At 38.6% G+C, this 21,369-nt stretch overlaps 1 protein-coding gene across 1 annotated transcript in view; it reads right to left on the reverse strand.

The window, feature by feature from the left end:
* Lsamp (limbic system associated membrane protein) overlaps positions 1-23 on the reverse strand; it is a 638,950-nt gene extending 638,927 nt beyond the window's left edge. The window contains exon 1 of the mRNA XM_052158414.1: positions 1-23. This exon is cut by the window's left edge and continues 499 nt beyond it. The gene's annotated coding sequence lies outside the window, so the exon portion shown is untranslated.
* Between the last annotated feature and the right edge of the window lie 21,346 nt (positions 24-21,369).

The following is a 21,369-nucleotide window of genomic DNA, read 5'->3' on the forward strand; positions in this document are numbered from 1 at the left end:
TTGGGCTGAGCTCCTTCCCTCTGTAACCCACTTTCCCAGGCAGCAGGAGAGCCTGCCAGGGAGAGTAAAGAAACAGCCTCTCGCAGCAGCAGCAGCCGCAGCAACCCAGGAGCTCTCTCCCCCTCCTCTTTCCTGTTTCTCCCTCCAGTCCCTGTTCTCTCTCTACTCAGCACCTCCCCCTACCCTGCTGGTTTTCAACAGCCCCGCCACGTCATCCCCCCTCCTCCCACCCCTCAGCGTGGCCCCTTGCTTTGCACAACTGCCCCTTCACCAGCAGCCAGTCTCAATGAAAGCCTGATGCGCCTTTGGGTTGTCAGGACAACAGCTCCATCTGAGGCCTGGCTGATTTCCTTAAGAGGGGATGGGGCTCAGAGGTACTGTTAAGACAGGGAAGAGGAGGTGGACTTAAGCTGTAAAAGGACCGGGGAGAGGGTCCAGGAAAGAAGAGAGAAGGCATGGCAAGAAAGACGTGCAAACCTTGACGAATGGAGCTACAGACACACGGATAGGAAGGCATACTGCAGAATGGAGCAGAAAGGATGTAGAAACTGGCCAGGCTGAGTCTCAAACTGAAAGCCAAGGTTGATTTCAGAGTCCCCGGCAAATGGCTCTCCACACTCCCACGCTATTCACCCTTTCTCCTCTCCTGAAGTATTTAAAAGATTTATTTTACCACCCCCCACCCCTTTTCATTCCCTCCTCCTCTCGAAACCCCTTATGAAAGATGAATTGGAGACAATGCTGGTATTGAGTGGTCCCGGGTGTGAATGCTTGTCTTGTCTTTCCCAAGTGCCGGCCTCAGCAGCTGATCCTTGATCTCCAAATCAACCTCACTCTCTAGGAAACCCACAGGCAGGCACCTGAGTGATGGGATTTGGGATTATCGTTCCCATGGTACCTTGCAGCTAGCTCACCGGTTTCTAATGCTTCTCAAAAATGTCCCTACACAAGGACGTAGATCTGAACGTCTGTCATTTACAAGGAGAGCTAAGTCTATACACACACTCTACTGAAAGCAGATGCCAAACAGGTGTAAGGAATTAGTATTCATCACTCTGAGGAAGCTACCCAACCTAGTGGACCCCTCCATAAGGGGTGAACTCCACAGTCACTCTAGCGAGAGTTTCAAAGCCAGACAGCTCCCTCAGCCCCGAGGCTGGAGATGGGGTCAGCAGAATATCCTCTGTATCTCCAGTTGAATATTCTTTTCTATCCTGAATACCACCCCTCCAACATTCACAGAGTACAAGAAACAGTATTATAACGTCTACAGAACAAAGTATAGTCAGCTTTATACAGTTGACATTACAAGACTCACTTCTCCAATCGAGAGGCAGCAAACACTTCCAGATTGTATGCAAAGGAGGTGGGAGAGGGAGCAGATATGTAGAGCTTCCAGGTTTGGGCCAGCAAAACCACCCTCAGACCCCAAGAACGACCAATCACTCTTGGTTTCCTTTTGGCTTCTTGGCACCAGCAGAGCTTTGGAATGTCACCTGTTTCCTCTGTGATAGCATGGGCAAGGGTACCTTGTATCTTAGTTAGGATAAAACATGGTGAGGAAAGGCATTGTTGACTTACACTTCCACATCACAGTCTTCGATCAAAGAAACCAGGTAGGAATCTGGAGGCAGGAATAAAAAACCTCCTTATGGCTTCATCAGCCTGTTTTCTTAAACCGTACAGGACCATCTTGCCCAGGTGTTTCTGCTAACAGTGCTAAGGAACCTCCCACCCCCATAATTGAAACGGAGAATGCCCCCACAGACTTGCCTACAGGACAATTTTATGGAGCCATTTTCTTAGTTAAGAATCTCTTTTCCTCTGAACCGCTAAGATCATGTGAAGCTGAGGAAACTAACCAGGACACATGTTAGCTACAGACATTTAAAACCAAAAACCATAGCAAGAATAAACTATGAAACCCCAGCAGAACTCAGGCCCTACAGAGTCATTCACAGCTGGCATTTGCCTTGTCCCCCCGAATATTTAAAGAATTATTTTTGGCAGTGTTTTTGATCAGTTTAGAGGCAAATGACTTCCTACAGATTATATGAGAAAGTAAAGATGTTTTGTCTTTGAAGAAAATACTTTCAAGTATTAGAATCTGAATTGTCCCAATTCAAGGTTTATAAAGTCAATTGCTTCTATTTTCACTGTGAGTTCATTTCACATAAATCAAGATGTCCTCTGTCAGTGGTGATGAGCAGTCTTAGGAGGCAGGAATGAGCCACCACTGGCTCCGGACACGGCTGTTGAAATCTTGAGCTCATTTTAGCAGTGAAGGAATGGCTAGATAAAGTGGTTAGTTGAATCATAAGTTCTGTAATTGTCATTGTGAATGGAGCAAATGAGTTTAGCATGCTAAAGGGGGTGTCGTCGAGACCGAAAGGGGAAGAGCATCGTGTCTTCCCATATATTGCCAACAGGATTGCTATCCTTGCCAAGGATCTTGTTGCTTTTAGAGATGGATGAGTTGTTTACACAATGACTTAAATATGGAATATGTTCTCTTGTTGTAAGGTGTTCTTCTAATATCAGAAGAAAAAATAAAGAGATGGTGGACGGAGACCTTACAGTATGCCTTAATTCCATTGACCATGCTAGGAAAGTGGTATCGTCCACTGGGGACACAGTATATTCCTACATGCCATGGATAGAAGGGCCAGACATATTAAGGATAAATGCAATGCCTTAGTAGACAGGATTTTGCGTGGAGAAAGGAATAGAGTTTTTGTTTATTTTTATGTTTTTCAAGACAAAGAGAAGGATGATACAATAGTAGTATTTTTTTGTGTGAAAGAGGTCAACATATGACTATTAACTAATTTCTATAACAACAAATTCTTGCTAATATCATGAGTGACCTCCTAGGAGGTGTTTTGAGCAAACATGATGTTTGAAACCCAATGCACAAAATAATTCACGGAAGTAGGACCAGGAATGTAGTATTTGTAATTGATCAATCACATTTTGAATTTGTCTCTGTAGCCATACTAAGGAAAAGATAAATTATATAGTCAAGATTATAATCACAATCAAAATAGAAAGAGTTAAACTAATTAAGAAGACAAAAATCACAGGTACATATTTGCCTAGAAAAAATCCAAAAAGCAATTAAGAGGAATATTCTTTTAATCTTTATGAAGCTTAGGCTGGTTCTTGGGGAAACTTTGGTTTAGCTTAATTGACTTGCTGTGTTCATATAAGGTAAAACACAATCTTTAAAGAAAGATTACGGTTTAGAGGATCTTCAATGTAGAATGTTCAGCAATTCAGTCAAATTCAAGAAGAATTTCAGCCATGAAGCTTATTAGGTAAGTGAATAATTCAATGGAATTTCCACTCAGAGAGAATGTAACGTCAGGAACTTCTTTCTCCCAATGCTTGGCTCCAAAGGAGAATTTGTGATTGTTAAATATAAGAATGGAGGCATCACTGACTTTCCTATTCCACCCATAGTGTAAACATTAGCATTCACAGAGTAATGAATCCATCAACTCCCCCTGGCCTGGTGTAGTGTAGACTCTCAGACCATCCCCTATTCTTGCCCTCATTAGTTCTGGTTTTCACTCTTCTATAATCCCCTACTTTCTGATACATCAACAGAGTATAAAACTGGATCCTGTATTTCACCCTCATGACCATTCTCCTCCAAACTAACTTACTATTAACTCCGCTGTTACTTTCCTCCCTTAGAAATGTCGAGAGAGAAACATAGGTGACTTTTGGAAAGGTATAGCTATTTTTTCAGAATCACTCTATACAAGCGGCTTGGCAACAATGAACATACTCTGGTTATTTGTGAGGCGAGCATGGCTGTTAGCCCTGTGAAACAGCCATCATCACCCAAGTAAGATGATCTTAACTACTACTTTAAAATAAAATACTGCCTTTCCAAAAGAGGCTTTAGGAGGTTCTGGCACTCTCCAGAGACAAATGCTGCAAGAAAAAACAAAAGCTGGCTCACATCTGAGTACCCTAAGAAGCACGAAGCATTTATTCCTCTGTTTAGGTTTATAAGGTAACAGGCTCACATGAAATCCAAATGCATCTTCAAATATACAGCTAATTATTTGGCTACATTGCTTGTATTTTATGCTAAACCTGTCTATAACATTATTAATGAACCGTTCTAAATTTCCACAGTTGTAAGGTCTTAATCATAATAATATCATGTCTGCACTCTACTTTCATAAGTAAAATTAGCATTTCCATATGAGCTAGGAATGCAGAATTGTTAAAACTTCTCCTAGGATGCCTGCCATTATATCCTTCTTGATTTCATTATAAGTAAGGAGTGTGCAGGTACCTTGGCCTATGCTCATGAATGTGGCATTTTCTTGTGACTTCTCATTGGAATTTGGTATCTTTAAATTTAACTTTATATTCATATGTTCCTTCCTGTGTCAAAAAAATAGTCAGCCTCAAGTCAGTTAATGTCCAGTTTTTCCTGTGATATAAAACCCCTGACTCAAATTCTGCACCTTGAAAATCAGTCTAAGGTTTGCTTTTAGTGCATGCCATGGTTCATTGTTATCAAATCAGTCCTCAGCCTCTAACAATGTGGGGTTTGCTCACTTGTTCTATTTTTATAGGCATCAGTGCTTGGATGTGTCCCAGTTTCACAAGGTCTTGGAATTTGTTCAGCTACTTGTATCTCCCCATTTCACTTCAGCTCTTGGTTACTCATAAGCATGCCTGAACTCACGGTTACTGGCACACTGGTGCCCCCATACCCTTAAATCTTTTTATTTCAAAGAATTGTACACACTGGACTTGGGCTCACCTTTATTGCTAGATTTAATGCTCTGCCACCATGGGCACTATCCACAAGGAGATAACAGTGTCCAAGTAATATGGGATCTGATTTGTTTCTGCTCTTTCAGGATATCTTTCATATAATGGGAAGGACATTGGAGCATCTGTGAAGACGGAGGGAACAACACCCCCAGAAGAAGAGGGAGTTAGTACAACAACCCAGGAAATTCTATCCTCTATCTGAAGCTGCAGTAGTGAACTGAGTTCCCACACTCAGAAAATAGGTCAAGGAGGAATATGGAAGGGTAGAAGCAGAGTATTCCAAATGAAGTATAAGCTTATGAGTCATTCAGCCACTCAATATATGTTCATTGATATGGTAGTGACTTGGGGAAAACAAGGCTCTGAACTCATAGAATTTGTATCCTAGACCCCAAAATAGATATCAATCAAATAAATATATTTTTTTTTTGCAAAGTGAAACTAATGGGAAAAAACAGAGGTTGTAGAGTATAAATGTGTGACAGATATGGTGAGGGAAGCATTCATAAACAAAGCTTGCTTGAGGAGAAATCTTAAAATATGAGAAAGTAGACATGAGAATGTCCACCAGGACACTCCAGATTTAAAAAAAATGGTATGTTAAAGCACTAAAACAATAATATGTACCTGGTATGACTTCAGCAGAAAGGAAAGCAAAACCCCTATGGAGCAGTTTATATATATGTTGCAGTGTAGAGTAGGAAACCAATAGATGAAATAAAAAATTAAGGCACTCTTATAATGAGACAATTCCAATATTAGGAAGTTATGGTTTATTCTGGTGATGTAAATGGATAAAGGTTTGCAACAAATGATTTAAATAATTTGCTTGACATTTTACAAGAAGTGTTAAGAATACAATAAGGACAATGCATTGTCAAAAAAATACATTGCAAATGAAGAATCAAACAGAAGGATGTCTTGGTTCCTCAGTGCAGACTAGCATAGACTTTGGAATGACACTGAGATAAAGGGAAGATGAAATTGCCTGGACTGGATCAGGATGGGAGCTCCTTCCCCACGAATCTATATTCTGCCATAAGTCATCTCTACCTATCTCAGGTGAGCCCCTCTTCTGACTCTGCTGGGTAAACTCTGATGCACACCTGTGAAAAGTAACCACTCAATATGGAGAGAGCTGACAGAAAGTCAAAAGACTGCCATTAATAATCAGCTATACAGGAAAAAAAAGGAGTCTGGTTATTGCTTGCCAAGTGTAAATGCTGCATGCCCTTAATTATGGTTTTTATATGTTAATGGACTATCAGTATAATAAAAAAGTTTGCTAAAGTTTTGTTAAAGAATAATGAATCCATAACATGATGGACAGACGTCATCCAAAAGTTAAACTTTACTACATATTTTTTTGAATATCTATATTTTCCAGGTGATAGCTAACCTACTTAATTTGAATGGAACACCCAGTTAAATATCTTGAGGCTATAAGTCATGTAAATAACACTAATATGTTTTCTCCAGAGCTTCCTGACAATATTGAGCTCCAGGGCAAGTCTAGTGCTGGGTCATTATATTATCCGAAGTGTCCCAGAAGTGTGCATGCTTCAAAGTAGCTTCCTTTCCTCTCCCGCTTATCATTTACATTCTTGGCCCTCTCCAGTTTCAGTAATGAATGTAGAAGCACTGCTTAGATGAGAGGAAAGGAACTCACAGGACCGATCTCATCAATCAGTTGCTATATATGAGAACATTCATAAATATTATTAATAAATATGTGAAAGCACCACGTAGCAGTTCCTATGCTAAGGTCTGAGACTTCACTGATATACAAAACTGACAATCTTCCCTGGTGTGCTTCTCACAGAGGAATTACATTAAAAGCCCTTTCTTGAGAAAGACAAACATGATTTAGAGTAGAGTTTTAGAGAGGGGCCAAAATTAGCCAGTATATATATCCAACCATCTCCTTGGTTCTGAGCAGGACTGAAATATAATAAAACACAGACTACTTATTCAAGAACTCACAGCCAATACATTACATCCAGGTGAGCACTCCTGTAGCAAAGAATGAGAGGCCAGTGAGCAGGGACTGCCTTATGAAAGAACAGAATCAAAATGTAGTAACTCGAAGAAGATAATCCAGGATTTTTTTTTCTGGATAATGGTATTTTATGTATCCCTAGAATACATGCAAGAGGAAAGGAGAGGGCATCAATGTTCTTTGCGAATGGTAGACATGTGAAGCCCGTAATGAAGGATGGGTAGCCAAGATCCTACTGTAGTTTGGGCCTCTGTCTAAGGACAAGATCTGAACACATTGAAGAAAGAGTCCCATGTCATCCCATGGTTAGATTCTGGAAAAGCTAGGAGACCTACAAGTCATCAGAGTAGAAAGTTCAAGGAGGAAGCTAGTCAGAAGCCTGAGCTGAAGTTGTTGAAGTCATAATGAGAAAGATAAACATTATCAACCATATACACATTTTTTTTCTTCCAAAAATATGGTAAGAAAAGAAGGTCTTGGCTCAAACTTCCATCAATGGAGAAGAGAAGTTGTAGAAAAGTGTGTAGAGGGAAAGATCGGAAAAAGTTAAAGTGGAAAATCTTTATTTTAAAATGAGGGTCATAGAAGTGCTTGGCAGGCATGTTAATGAGCTTGACCTTCATTTTGTAAGCAGTAGGGAATCACTGAAAATATTGAGCAAGAGAATGACATAATCAGATCTGTGCTTTAGGAAGACCACGGAGTGGGACATATACCAGGACAAGTTAAAGTTGAGAAGTTACTGTTGTAAAGTCTCTGAATGAGCAAAAGCAGGACTTGATGAAAGCAGGCTACAGCTCAGTCAGTGACAATGGGAAAAAGGAAGCAAAAGCCTGCGGAAGAATGTCACCTAAAACTGACGGGAACTGTCAAATGGGTATGGCAGTAGAAGAAATAGAAAAGGCAAAGGATTTCTCTGCCTTCTATCTTCTTTCTCCTTATAGTTTTGGCTAATAAAAAAGGGGAATTTGAATTTTAAAAAAAGCTGAATTTAGGAGAAATTTGGAAATTCTACTTTTAGATCTCTGGGCTGGCTCCTAAATTGGTATCCAAATAGCCTGTACTCCCAGATGGGCATGCTTGGGAAATTGTCATAGAAATATGAAACTCTTCACAGTCTTTGAAATGCAATGAACTAAGCCCAGAAAGTCCAAGTCTTTTCCCATAATTTTTGTTATCTTCTCTCTACCCTGTGTTTGTGTAACTTCAAAATGTTTATATAGCATGTGAGCAACATAATTGTTTGCTGATAATGAATTACATTCTGACTTTTACAAATGCGTGTCCTGATAGCAATTAACTGATTTCCCTTTCAAGAAGAAAAATAATCTGAACTTGTCTCCCTCTGCTGGTTATATGCTGAGGTATCATGGTGCTTATTTAACTGGAATAATAGAAAGAAATAGTAAGATAGTAAGATAATATTTTCCTTTTTACAATTATAGGGCTTTGCAGTTTACAACATGCAGAGGTACACATAATTTCACATATTTTCTTTACTGCAGTTCCGTGAGATATAAGCATTTCCACCCCACTTGTCAGGAAAGCACTCTGAGACTCCAAGCTAGTAAGCTCACATATGAAATCAGAGGAAAATCAGGAGGCATATGCAATTAGAAAAAAAAAGTTACAGTGTTGAAGTGAGGGGCAATCTGGAGGAATCTTTGTATTTACTTCTTTACAATTTTACAGCTAAAACATGGACCTGAGATGCCTACTTACTGCCTCATCATTTTGGGACTGAGATGGAGAGTTGATCTAGCTTTTCAGAAACAGTGAGACTAGTATTCCTAGAACCCAACACCTAGACAGCATTCTTTATATTATACCATGTTTCCTGTCTAATCATTCCAGGATATTAATATTTTTGCCCACCTGCACTGTAACAATCTAAGTCCTCTCACAATCCAGAAAATTTCCTGTAGACATGCTCACAGGGCAATGCGGTGGAGGTAATTCTGGCCCTGGGGACCCCGCTTTTTGGGTGTGTCAAGTTAACAGCTGAACCTAACTATGAAACACTTATAAGCAAGTAAGCAAACAAAGACAGGACGAAAGCACAGGCTAATTCAGTAGGTCAAACATGAAAAGCAAGACTTAGTCTCTACTTACATACAGAATGGATCTACCCAGCTCGTGACTCTGAAACTTCAGGAAAAAGTGCAAGTTTGAGAGATGTTGAGGTATCAGATAATGTGTGAGCAGAACACTTGGCATGGAATCTCTCACCACATTGCTGCCTGGCACTCCTTACTTTTTTTCCCTACACACCATCTACAGACAGTCTGTAGCAATTAGTAATCAGGAAAATGTCAGTAGAATGAGCACAGGCAAATGTGGAGAGGTAATTCCTCAACTGAGACTCCCTCGTTTCAGATGTGTGAAGATACGGCTCAGCATCTTACTTTGCCACATTGTCCCATTCATAATGAATATGCCCATTCTTTCATGGATGGAAATAGAAACTGATGAAAATAAATTATCCTTGTGTGGGGGGTGATTTACAATTCTAACTTCTGCAGGACTATAGCTATTATACAAAAGGAGTTAAATTCAATGCGTTTCTGATTTCTAAAGGACATTTTTAAGTATACCATAGTAAATCTTTATTTTTTTTCTGATATAAAATGTAGCTCTTTGGTCAAAAAATTGCAAAGATACTTTAATATCCAAATTTTAAGTATGCATTAGTTTTGCGTAATCTTTATTTATTCACAATATCTATTTGCATAAAAAAGGGGTCATTAAATACTTAGACTATCAAATCAATACATAGAATGTATTTAAAAGTTTTATCAAAGATTTATTTGATAAAAGGTCATTTTCACCTAGTTTGTGGCAGTTAAAATATAAGGCACTAAGGTTAGAAAGTAGCAGAAAAGGTTCTTATATTTTCTGGGAAATAGAAGAGTCATAGGACAGAAGCCAGGGAACAGAGGAGCACAGATAGTGCAATGTGCTGTTAACTACACAAAAACCTACCCAGTGTGCCTTCACATAAGGAAAACAACCCAGTTCTCCACTTAGAGGGAAGGTTTTCTGAAAGATACAGCATCATCACTCCATCTTCATAAGGAAATCATCTCAGAAAGGACTGAGCAATGGAGTTTTGAAGTATTGACAGCTGGACAAGAGTGTTGGAGAAAACTTCAACAATGTTGCCACAGGAATAATGCCAACAGTTGGACAGGATATCATAGAACAAAGCTGTAGGGTAGAAAAGAAAGTGTCCTGATCAAAGATGAGTATGCAGGCTGGTGACTGATAGGAAATTCATTTAGATGAAGCATGTAGATATGGACTAAGGGCCAAAGAGAGGGAAAAAGAAAATCTGAATTTAAGGTCTTAATAAAAATGAAGTCTTTGTTTTCTTAGACAAGGTTGCTAATGATATTGGTATCATAGCTGTATGTAACAGAGGACAGGATCAGAAACTTTTTCTGTAACTCAAACAAGAGCAACTGAAACGCCATTTCGTGGCAGCAAAGTGGAGAAAGGTCACTGCAAGATCAGAATTATAAAGAGAGAGACAAAATTAAGTAGATATATGGCATGGATAACTGAAAGGTGTCTATAGAGTGTTTCTAAGAATCCTTCTATCCTTCACTTCAAACTGTGTCTGTGTCAGTCTGTCTGCCTGTCTACCTGTCTCCCTGTCTGCCCATCTGTCTGTGTTGTGTCTGTGCCTCTCTGTGTGTGAGTCTGTGTATGTTGTTTGACTCTGCGTCTGTGTGTCTGTCTGCCTGCCAGTCTATGTCTGTATCTATGTATGTCTTTCTGTCTGTCTGCCTGTCTGTGCTGTGTCTGTGTTTGTGTGTGTGTGCATGAGTCTGTGTGTATATGTGTGTCTGTATCAGTGCTGTTCTTGTGTCTTTGTCTGTGTCTGTCTGTGTCTGTGTTCATGTCTGTCTGTCTGTCTGTCTGTGTGCCTGTGTCAGTGCATGTGTGTCTGTGTGTGCGTGTGTGTGTGCGTGTGTGTGTGTGTGTGTGTGTGTGTGTATGTGTGTGTATGTGCTTGTATCTATGTGTGTGTATATGTTTGTATCTATGTGTGTGTGTTTGTGTTTGTATGTCTGTGTGTGTATGTCTCTGTCTTTGTGTCTGTGAAAATTAAAAGGAGTGAGGATGCTGTGAACTGTACTTTGAGCAGGACTTGGCCTGCTAGAGCAAGAAAAGAAGAAAGAAGGAAGTGAGCATTGTCTGGGCTGCAGCCACAGGGCCTCCCCTCTTTAGCACAAAGTGCTTTCACATTCCTTTGTCTTCACTTGACACTTTATAGCACCCCAGAGAGCTCTTTGGAAGAAAGATGTTATAAATGTCAGTATTAAGATAATAAACATAAAAACAATAATAGATACTCAAGACCTTTAAATAGAAAGAAGTTGCTGCCTGTATTCGTCACTAAGTGGTTTGGATCAATACCAAAGTATGATCAGAACCCTGAGCAAGGAAGGCCTAGGGCAGCCCTGGGTGTGCAGTGAGGTGAGAAGCAGCCTGAAGGCAACAGCCTTCACTATAGCACCTGCACTGAGCTGCCTGCGTCAGTCTGCGCGCACTACACAGAGGCACTTCCTGTTCCAGTGTGTTTGAACACAAGAGTTTGCTTTACTAGGACTTGCCAAATAGCAGATCACAGTATTTGTTTAAATATGTTGGTATTTTTCCTAGTAGCCAATGCAAATGGAATTTATCCTTTAAAATGGCCTTCCTTTCTTCTGTAATATAGTTAATTTGCAAATACAGTATGGTTTACTGATATTGGCTAAGCCACATACAAATGAAAAAACTTACCTCTGACGACTAGCATGAGTTTATCATTTTAAGAGATATTTTAAAAATAAAATATATATGTGATTTTGTGTGTGTATGCATGTTCACATTTTCCCATTTGTTTGTGACCATAGGTGTGTGTGTGTGTGTGTGTGTGTGTGTGTGTGTATGCACAAGCACCTGTTTATACCTGCAGAGCCTTGAAGACAGCAGTGGATCATCTCAGTTGGATTTTGGCATTTGCAGTATGCATGGCTTGTGGTGAGGGCTCAAGGACCCAGGCTCTAGAGCTCACAATGTTGTAACAAACAATCTAAGACACCGAGCTATCTGTCTAACACTGAGCAAGTGAGGCACCTGAGGTCCAAAAGATAAAGGTTTGGGCTCTAATCTTGGAGAGATGTTTGTGGGAGGAAGGACATGTCTGGAGCAAACTTAATTGTCACACACTGTTCATTGTCATATTTGACAAATGAAAATACTACAGCTCTCCACATATGATGAGAAGATTCACTTTACTCTGACTGTATTTGTAGATGCTCAATCCTCTGTAACCTGGAACTTGGCACCAAGTGCTGTGTGCTATGCTGATTCTTTATCATCCTTCCTTCTTTAGGCAGAGCCAGATGGATAGGGTATTATAATGCTCAATCTGTCACTGTCTCACTCTCTGCAGTGCCTATTCTTATCTGATACTTAGAGGGAAAAGTGCCCTTAATTTTTATGGAGAAATGTCAAATTTATATCCAAAAGATCTCTGGGTTTCCAAACAGCAAAGAAATTTAGAGTAAAGGCATATTCAACGTGCAACTATTTTTTTTTCTTGAACATAAATTTAAAATGTTTCCTTCATATGAAGTAAAAAAAGTAATAGGTTAGACAATTCCTCATTAATTAATCTTATATCCTCTATATCAGGAGATTTAAATCAAACAAGTATAATTGTATTTCTCAATCTTTCTCATTGCACAGAGCCAAAGCCATCACAGAATCCAGACATTTTATTTTATAACTAGAATATTTGAAAGCCCATGACTTTAAAGGCCCCACTCAGGGTCATATAAGAGAATGTAATACAACCAAGATGAAACAGCATTTCTTTTCATCCCAATTCAGTACTTCAGTACTTTGATTGAACTATATTGACAATCAGGCAAATAATATATGGCTCTCCCTTTCTCTCTCCTACCTCCTCTATTCCACCCCCCCAGTACCCCCTATGTGGTATGTGTGTGTGTGTGTGTGTGTGTGCTTACTCTGTTTTCCAGGGTGGAATGATTAGAACCTTCTTTGTGTCCTCTGCATTCTCTGCTTCCAAATTTTCTTGCTGCATCAAATGCTAGATAAATACTCCACCCTGCCCCTGTCTTCCAGCTCAGGCAAGTGCGCCTTGCTTTGTCTTCATGGAAAACAGGACTTGAATCATATTAGAAACATGTCTAACCCATCAGAGTTCTTTACCTATATGGTGGGTAACTTCATTAAACATTATGAAATATTTTAGAATCCTTGGGAGGAAGAGCTAGGGCCTGTCTCCTTTAAAAGCATGGGGCCAGCAAAGTGCCTGACAAAGAATCTACGCATGCAATGGGTAAAGTTTTCCATTTTTGTTTGTTTGTTTGTTTGTTTTTAATAGTAGCGCAATATAATGGGGCAAAGTCTAAAGAATCTTCTTTTTTAAAATTATTAGTTTCACTAAAAATTGTACCTCTGTTAGGGATATCATATTTTACTTTACTGAATTGCCATTCATTAAAGGTTGGGACAGGTAAGGAGTCTCATAACTTGAGCAAGGTGCTAGGGTTCGGGTAAGTGTTGTCTTCGAAACCAGCACTAGTAGCTAAATTGTCACTTGTCAGAGTTTCATCCTCTCAACATGACATTACCCCCTGAAATCCTCTATCTCCTTGTGTGCAAATCCCATTCTGTATCACTGACTGCTATTCCATTAAGGTCATCATCAAACACAGCCCGGAACTTCAGGACTCAGTTGAAACGGGTGATGCTTCAGTTAATAATCTGTTCAGTAGCCTGAAGATTTTCTACTGGGCAATTTTTGTCTCATCATATATATTCCTACAAGACTAAAAATATAGTGTTTAGAAAAATCGACAATTTTGGAATGTGGCATTGAGACCTCTACTGATGAGGCTAAGTAGGGCCAGCCATCTGGTTCAACTGTTTCTCCAGTGACTGACAGTGGAGGACTGGTTAAGCTGTATGTCCAGCTCTCTCAAGGCAGAGATAAGTGTCTTGAGTAGTGGGCATGTAACAGGTTAGCACACTGTTGGCTCTGTTTCAGCACATGCTTCTCTGTCTGAGTTCTCTGCTCAGGTTTCACCTTGTTCTCTTCCTCCTTCTTAAAATTCCAATTTATAATTTATCTATTCTCCATTGCTAAATATTTCTTTCTTTACAGGCTTTCCTCTAAAAAATAAATGAATAGACGACAATTTCTTTTTTCATTCTCTCTGCAATGCTATACCACACACGAAACAAGAAAATGAAGAACTATATAGTTTTAAAGTCACTCATATGTATATTTGAAATATTTTCTGTTTTCCTTTGTTGTTCTTAAACTTCTACTTAATTTTTCTTCATTCATCAATAGGAGTTCCTGAAAGTGAAAACTGTAAACTAACCCTATATACTATGTATTTATTTTGATAGCTTTTATTTATTGTTCGACAGAGTCATACATACAATTATCAAAATCTCATCCATGCTCAGTCCATGTTCATTCCTCCTCTCCTACTCCTTCCAGGAAAACCCATGCCCTCCTACCTTCCTGTCTTTCCTTCCTCCTGTTTTTTTGTAAACCACTGTGTGCACCTGTGCTGCCTCCTGGGATGTTGAGTAGCCTTGATGGCTTGATCTTGTGCAGGCCTTGCACAGGTATCCATCCTTGGCTGCTGGGAATTTGTAGGTTACATGAGCATGCAATTTCCAGTCCTACTGCTCATCTCTCCAAGCTCCAGCTCCTATTTTCTTTGGAAGCCCCTGCTATGGTATTCTCTGAGACTCAGGTTTGGGTGGGACTTGGTACGGCTTTCATAGTTAGGAGTGACAACAGTTTCTTATTCCCCACTCTTTGATCAGTTATGAATCAAGGCATTACCTGAAGGTCACTGCCAAAAGAAACTTTCTCTAGGAAAGGCTGCAAGAAGCTCTGATGAACGACTATATCTATAAATAGGAGATTGCTAGATAATATATCCATCTAGCAGAACAACAATATTCAACCACCATACAAACATCCAGGGCCATGACTTTTCCAGCCCTAGATTTGGACCATGTTTATAATTGGCATTATAAGTATGGCCCAAGTCTAAGAATTTTGTCCTATAGAGCATACCTCAAATTTAGTCGTAAAGTAGTTGCTTGCCTCTATAATCTTCATGCTGCTATTGCACCAGTAGGCATGTCTTGATTGACACATCAGTATTGTAGTGTTTAGGATTCCTTGTTGAGTAAAACTATTGATAACTATTCTACAAAGCACCTATTCTCACTATGAAGGCATCAGCAGGTTTGCCAGTCAGGTGTACCTTCACTCTCTATACTCTACAATTGAACTATGCTGTGTCAACAGCAATAGAGTCTTACCAATTAATTATGGCAATGACCTCTGGAACTTTTTGACCAGTAACTCAGAAAGGTAGCCCAAGCCTGGCACATACATATTCACTTAAAATTCCACATGTCCTAGTGTAAAATTCCATATGTCCTAGAGTAAGTAATATCTACCAATGCAAGGTGTCCATACTCAAACTATATGTGTGTGTGTGTGTGTGTGTGTGTGTGTGTGTGTGTGTGTGTGTGTGTGTGTGTGTGTGCCTGTGTGTTTGTGTATGCTCTATGCTTGCAGGTGCCTTTAGAAGTCAGAAGACATTGTTATTGGGTAGGCTGGAATTTGGAGCAGTTGTGAGCCACCAAATGTGTGTTCTGGAAACTAAGCCCTGTTCCTCTGGAAGAGTAGAAGGTGCCTTAAATTATTGAGTCATATCTTTTTAGACCGTACTTTTAAAAATTAGCTTATAAAGTATTTTTCCCATATGATTAATACACACACACACACACACACACACAAAGAATTATAGATAGAGTAAGAGAAAGGGAGAGGAAAAGGGAGGGAGGGAGGGAAGAAGAGAGGGAGAGAGGTAGAGAGGGAGAGAGGGAGAGAGAGAGAGAGAGAGAGAGAGAGAGAGAGAGAGGTTTTGGAGTAATAACGCTATTTTTTTTTTTGACAAAAGAATCAAAAGAAGCCAGGGTGATGCTAAGAGCTCAAGAAAAAAAAAAGATGAAATTAAAATCCTTGCCCTCAAGAACATCACACTGTAGTGGATGAAACACAAGTACCAGTTGCATTCTGTTTATATATGTATGACCTTAAAGTGAATATCATTTTTTTTGTTTTATATAAAGTTATTGGTTCCTGAGGATTCAAGAATCTCTTCTCTGCATTTTGATATATTTAAGTGAGACAAAGAATAGAATATTAAGTAGGAATCCTAAATGTGGGAACATAAGGTAATCTTTGTAGTCCTTCATTAAAACTGGCACAGACTTTGAAGACTTGAGACTTCAATGAGAAGGGGGAGATTTGGAGAGTTTCTAAAGCAAAACCCCCAAAACTGATTAAAGCAGTCAGAAAAATTAGCAGATGCTCATCAGTTAGGAGCCAACAGAAATTGTTGCTGGATCAAATTAGAATCTGCCCAAAGGCTTAGGGAAAACAGTCTTAAAAGTTAATAATTTCAAACCAGGAGTGTCAACTAGAGTTTCATTTTCTTAACACTGTCTTTACCAGTTCCAGACATCTCAGGCCTTTCCCAGCCTTCCTGAAAAGCTCAGCCTGGCGTTCTCTAACTCCATCTCGGCAGAGGCAGGCTATGATTAATGGACCTCACTGCAACTCTTCCACTACTTACACCCAATAGTCCAATAACAAGCTCTAGCCTTTCATAGCATCCCCTGTGTCACTGTCATGTCTTTCAAGAATGCACTGATAGCTAATACCAAAGCCTGGCACCACAAGGACAAAACCTAAATAACCAAAAAGCAACTACATGCTCTAAGCCCTTTGCAAGGCTTAGATATTCTCAATTTCTCTCTCTCTCTCTCTCTCTCTCTCTCTCTCTCTCTCTCTCTCTCTCTCTCTCTCTCTTTCACACACACACACACACACACACACACACACACACACACACACACACCCATGACTATTTCTGTGATAACATTCAGGTAATTTATTTCTTAGAGATATATAAAGCTAGTAGGTGAAAGATAATTACATGCTAGGAATACAGAGAGTAATCAGAAATATTTCTATTCTGGTAATTCAGTTGAATGAGAAATATACCCAAGCAGAAACATTACCATGTTAGAAAAGTTTATTATTTTGACTAAATAGAGGTGAGTTCTAGATTACACAGTATTAGTAAAACCTATTGATGTATATACCTTAAATATAGACTTCATAGCATGCCACTCACACCTTTGCTAAGCTTTGTTGTTTCTGTGAATAATGGTCCCCAAGAAAGGTATGAAAATGAGACAGGGGAATAAGTTTTAAAAGATGTCAGTCTATGAATATAGATACAGATAGGAAAATGATTACAGGTCAATAATATTAAATATTTTTTATTTTTGAGATGGTAATATAATTACATCATTTTCCTCTTTCCTTTCCTCCCTCCAAGTCTTCCCCAGGGAAGAGGACAATAGTTAGTTATCCAGTAACAAATGATCATATCTGAAATCACATAAATACAAGTGAAATTATACATAGTTAATGGTCATATTTATGTTTATATATGTGCATATAATTTATACTATGAGATAAATGAACACCAAAACAAAACTGTTTTAAAAACACAGAAAAAAGAGATAAAAATATTTTTGCATTGGTTTACTAAATTTGTACTTTAAGCTTGTTAACATGGTAGAAGACTAGTAAATGACATATTCTAGAAAGATACATCGTTTTTCTAAATCAACAAGGTTTGCTCTCAATTTTCTTATTTCAATGATACACCAGGTTTAGAGTCAGGCTCAGTCCCTTCTATAGAAGAAAATCTAGCATAAGGACCAAAGGATTGTCCTGTCTCCTCTTATTTCCCCCCCCCTCAATTCTAAGCCAGTTTCTTTTCTTCTAAAGTTATACACACACACACACACACACACACACCACTCTTTAAGAAGACTTTTTCAGAGTAGAACTTTAAAAAATGACCTACGAAAGGTAAATAAATAAGTAGTGGAGGGGCAGAAAAAACTGAGAGTAGAATATTTGACTACTTATAAAAGGACCTAAAAGAATGTGAGTGTTAGTTTTATTTTCTCATTCTTTGTGAAAAATATTTTTGTTTATATTTTGATTCTCACCATAAATTTCTTGAGATATCTAACTATAAAAAAGAGTGATTTTTATCCAAATGTCTTTTCATAATTCTCAGTGAGATTCCTTTGGTTTAAATCAACAAAAGTGACCGGTAGCGAAGCTTAAAGTATTTATGTAAGTATTCTGAGTATTTAAAATTTAATTTTGTTGAGATTATAAAATAACATTTTATATTACCTTTCAGAGACCTATTACTACCAGCAACCATACACAGGTGACAGCTGTTAGAACTGTCCAAGATAACTCCTCCCCCCCCCACAGTACCATCAACCAAATTTCTCCATTTCCTCCCACAAAATGCATTGACTATCTTACCACACATCTACAGACCACTGAGAACCCAAACATGGAAAATGACATTTTGCTTTACAGAAAAGATAATAGTATTCAGAATGTCCCCAAAGATGAAAAGTTCCAAACAATAATGACATCTTTCTGAAGCTCAAGAAAGAGTTCTAGGAACTTTGTGTAAAAGAATTGTTGAGAAAGCATTTTACAAAATCTTCTGTAGAGATGAAGAGGTCTATGGGAAAAATACACACAGATTCTGTTCCCACAAATGTTTCTTCCTTCTTGATTGTGAAATATGGACTATGTTGCAAATATGAACAGTTGTCTTCTACAAATTTAATATTTTTCCAAATTTTACTGAGTTTTTGGACAAAAACATGAAAGAATCTGTGGACTGTTCACATATAGACAAGATCAGGCTAGGATTACATTCCTAACGACTTTCTTGTGCTGAATTGGACTGTTCTCTACGTTTTTGTCAGACACTATAGATATGAATGGATACAAAGAGTTCTGACTTTGAACTCAAGATATTTTCCTGACTTTTTTCTTCTCTACTCTGCTTCTAAGAGTTCTTAAGAAAGTATTGATTTGGAAGACATTATGTCACTATGAACTCTCTTTTCTTTTGTGATTATTATTTCAAAATGCTTGGTTTTGGACCAGTCAATAATGAGCTATTTTTCTATTCAAGTCATTTTTTTCCCTGCCTTGAGCTTCCCTTCTAAAAAGAATTTAAACTTGGCCTAAGAAGATTTCAATCTCAAAGGCAAGGATAATATTGTTAGGCAGAACAAGGTAAGTCATCCTGTCCCTAGGTTTCTAATAAAATTTCACAAAATCTCAGGCTTTTAAAGAAGGGGACCTATAAGCACAGGGTAGCGTAAACAAAAAGAATGTTGAGAAAAAAAAGAGGCTTTAAACTGCTTTTATACGCTAATGTCGTTTTTTCAATATCATTGGATAAGATTCCTTTTGATATCGGACACACACGTCCCGATTAGACTTTTGTGGGGTCACTCAGCTACTGACAGATCCAAGACGAAAATTAACCTCTGGCTCGTCATCAATTGTTCATCCGTGCCTCCCACTCCCACTCCTATAATACACCTTCCATGTCAGCCTACTCTCTTGTTTAAAACTCCCCTTATCTTCTATCAACAATATATAATTTTGCCTTCAGCATCTTTTTAAATTTCTTATGTCTTTCCATCCTTTTCTCTTTAGTTGTGAGGTAGTACACCACCCAAAGATATGATGATCACTATGTTAATATTAATACTACCATCTTCCATACTGATACTGTTTCATTCACCAGATTTAGATTTTATCCTCTTATTATTTTAGGATGAGTTCATGTATTCTTATTAAGATTACAGAAAAATTGAAGTCACAAATATGAAATAACTTGGCCAAGAGATGCCCTTGTTCAGAAGCACATGCAACTCTGCAGATGTTTCCCTGTATTCCTCCTTTACATTTCATTACAACTGAGAACATTTGTACCAGAGAAGGGGGGCACCAGTCTCTTTTCCTGCAGGCACAGATTAGTTGACTGCTATCCCTTGACATTTCAAATGTCGTGGTTCCTTATTAAATCAGCCATGCATATGCTTACAAATTACTAATTCACCTTGTGAACTCCAACACCAACCTGCTAGAGCAAAACCAAAAGGCCACAAGCTACTCTGAAAATCTTTCTCAGCGATCCTTATGGATGAGTGCCCTGTCATTATCAGAACCATTGCCTTGGTGATCTAGGCAACCGTTATATTTTGACACATTTTGAACATAATTGATCCTCTTTTGACCTCTCATCCATCAGTGGTACATATTCTCTACCAGTAGATTCTTGTTTATATAATCATTTGACCTATGCTGAAATCTCTCTCTCTCTCTCTCTCTCTCTCTCTCTCGTTTTGATATTACTCAGGGTAATATGCTACCTGAATGTTTAGACTGATGAAAATAGGAGATTTAAAGGAGGACTGGAGTCCAATATGAAGTTATTTGTGCTCTCTAAAGAAAATGAAAATGGCATGAAGAGAAAACATTTTCTTGCAAAAGTGTACATGTAACTACGGACATGTTTGTATATGTCTATATGTATCTCTATCTCTGTCTCTCTTTCTCTCTCTCTCTCTCTCTCTCTCTCTCTCTCTCTCTCTGTGTGTGTGTGTATGAAATAGGTGTAGGTAATGAATAGATAGTGATGATGAGTAAATTATAGATAAATAATAGATATTAGATATTAACTATCTATAGACATATAACATTTTTTTCAGATACTAAGTATTTGTAAGATACTTTATCAGTTCTTTTATTTTTCCTAGCTTAGGTAAGTCATATTAATGATAGCGATACTAATCAAATACTGAACTAGTTGCTTTTTTTATAAAGCTAATTCTCACTCCTAAGTAGGCATGTGGAGAGCTTAAAGAAATTAACTGAAATACACGTTGAAGCGTAAAGAACTTTGTGGCACGAACAATTCAGTTTTCTGTTGAATACTAGTGTCTTTTAAAAGGCATGGGAAGATATTTCTGGGCCATGTATAACAAAATGAACCAATCACATCCCTCTTCTGCAATACTAGGTCATTGCTCACTAAGGCTCTGTGGCCATGAGCATCGTTGAGCTGCCCTCTCATATGTGATACCACTTATGGTGAGCTTCTTTGTGTCTAGTTGAAGGCAGAAGGTAGTTTTCTTTCTTTACTATTAAATTTTTTTTTGTCATGGGTGATTGCTTTCTCACTGAGCTTCTAGAAGAAGAGAGAAATGCCTTCAGTTTGCTAGGAGTAAAAAAAAAAAAGTCCCTTTTTCATCTGAAACCATTACTTGCATCTCCCTAAATATTACTGTGCATCCTACAAGTGGCTTATCATCATATCTATTTGCAACAGCAAACTGAATGTATTAGGAAAACCTCTTCAGACCACTGAAGCCTAGCAGCACAGGAAGCTTTGGGGAATAAAATATCTGACAGCAGGTGGCCTGGGTAGACCAGCTGTGTGGCTGCACATAGGAACTGCCACTTAACAAGTTAGAGCAGCCTGTTCCCATAGCTCATGGGGAGTTGGACACAATTCTATTCCCTTTAG

Source organism: Apodemus sylvaticus, chromosome 15 (genome assembly GCF_947179515.1).
Source record: "Apodemus sylvaticus chromosome 15, mApoSyl1.1, whole genome shotgun sequence".
Lineage (NCBI taxonomy): Eukaryota > Metazoa > Chordata > Mammalia > Rodentia > Muridae > Apodemus > Apodemus sylvaticus.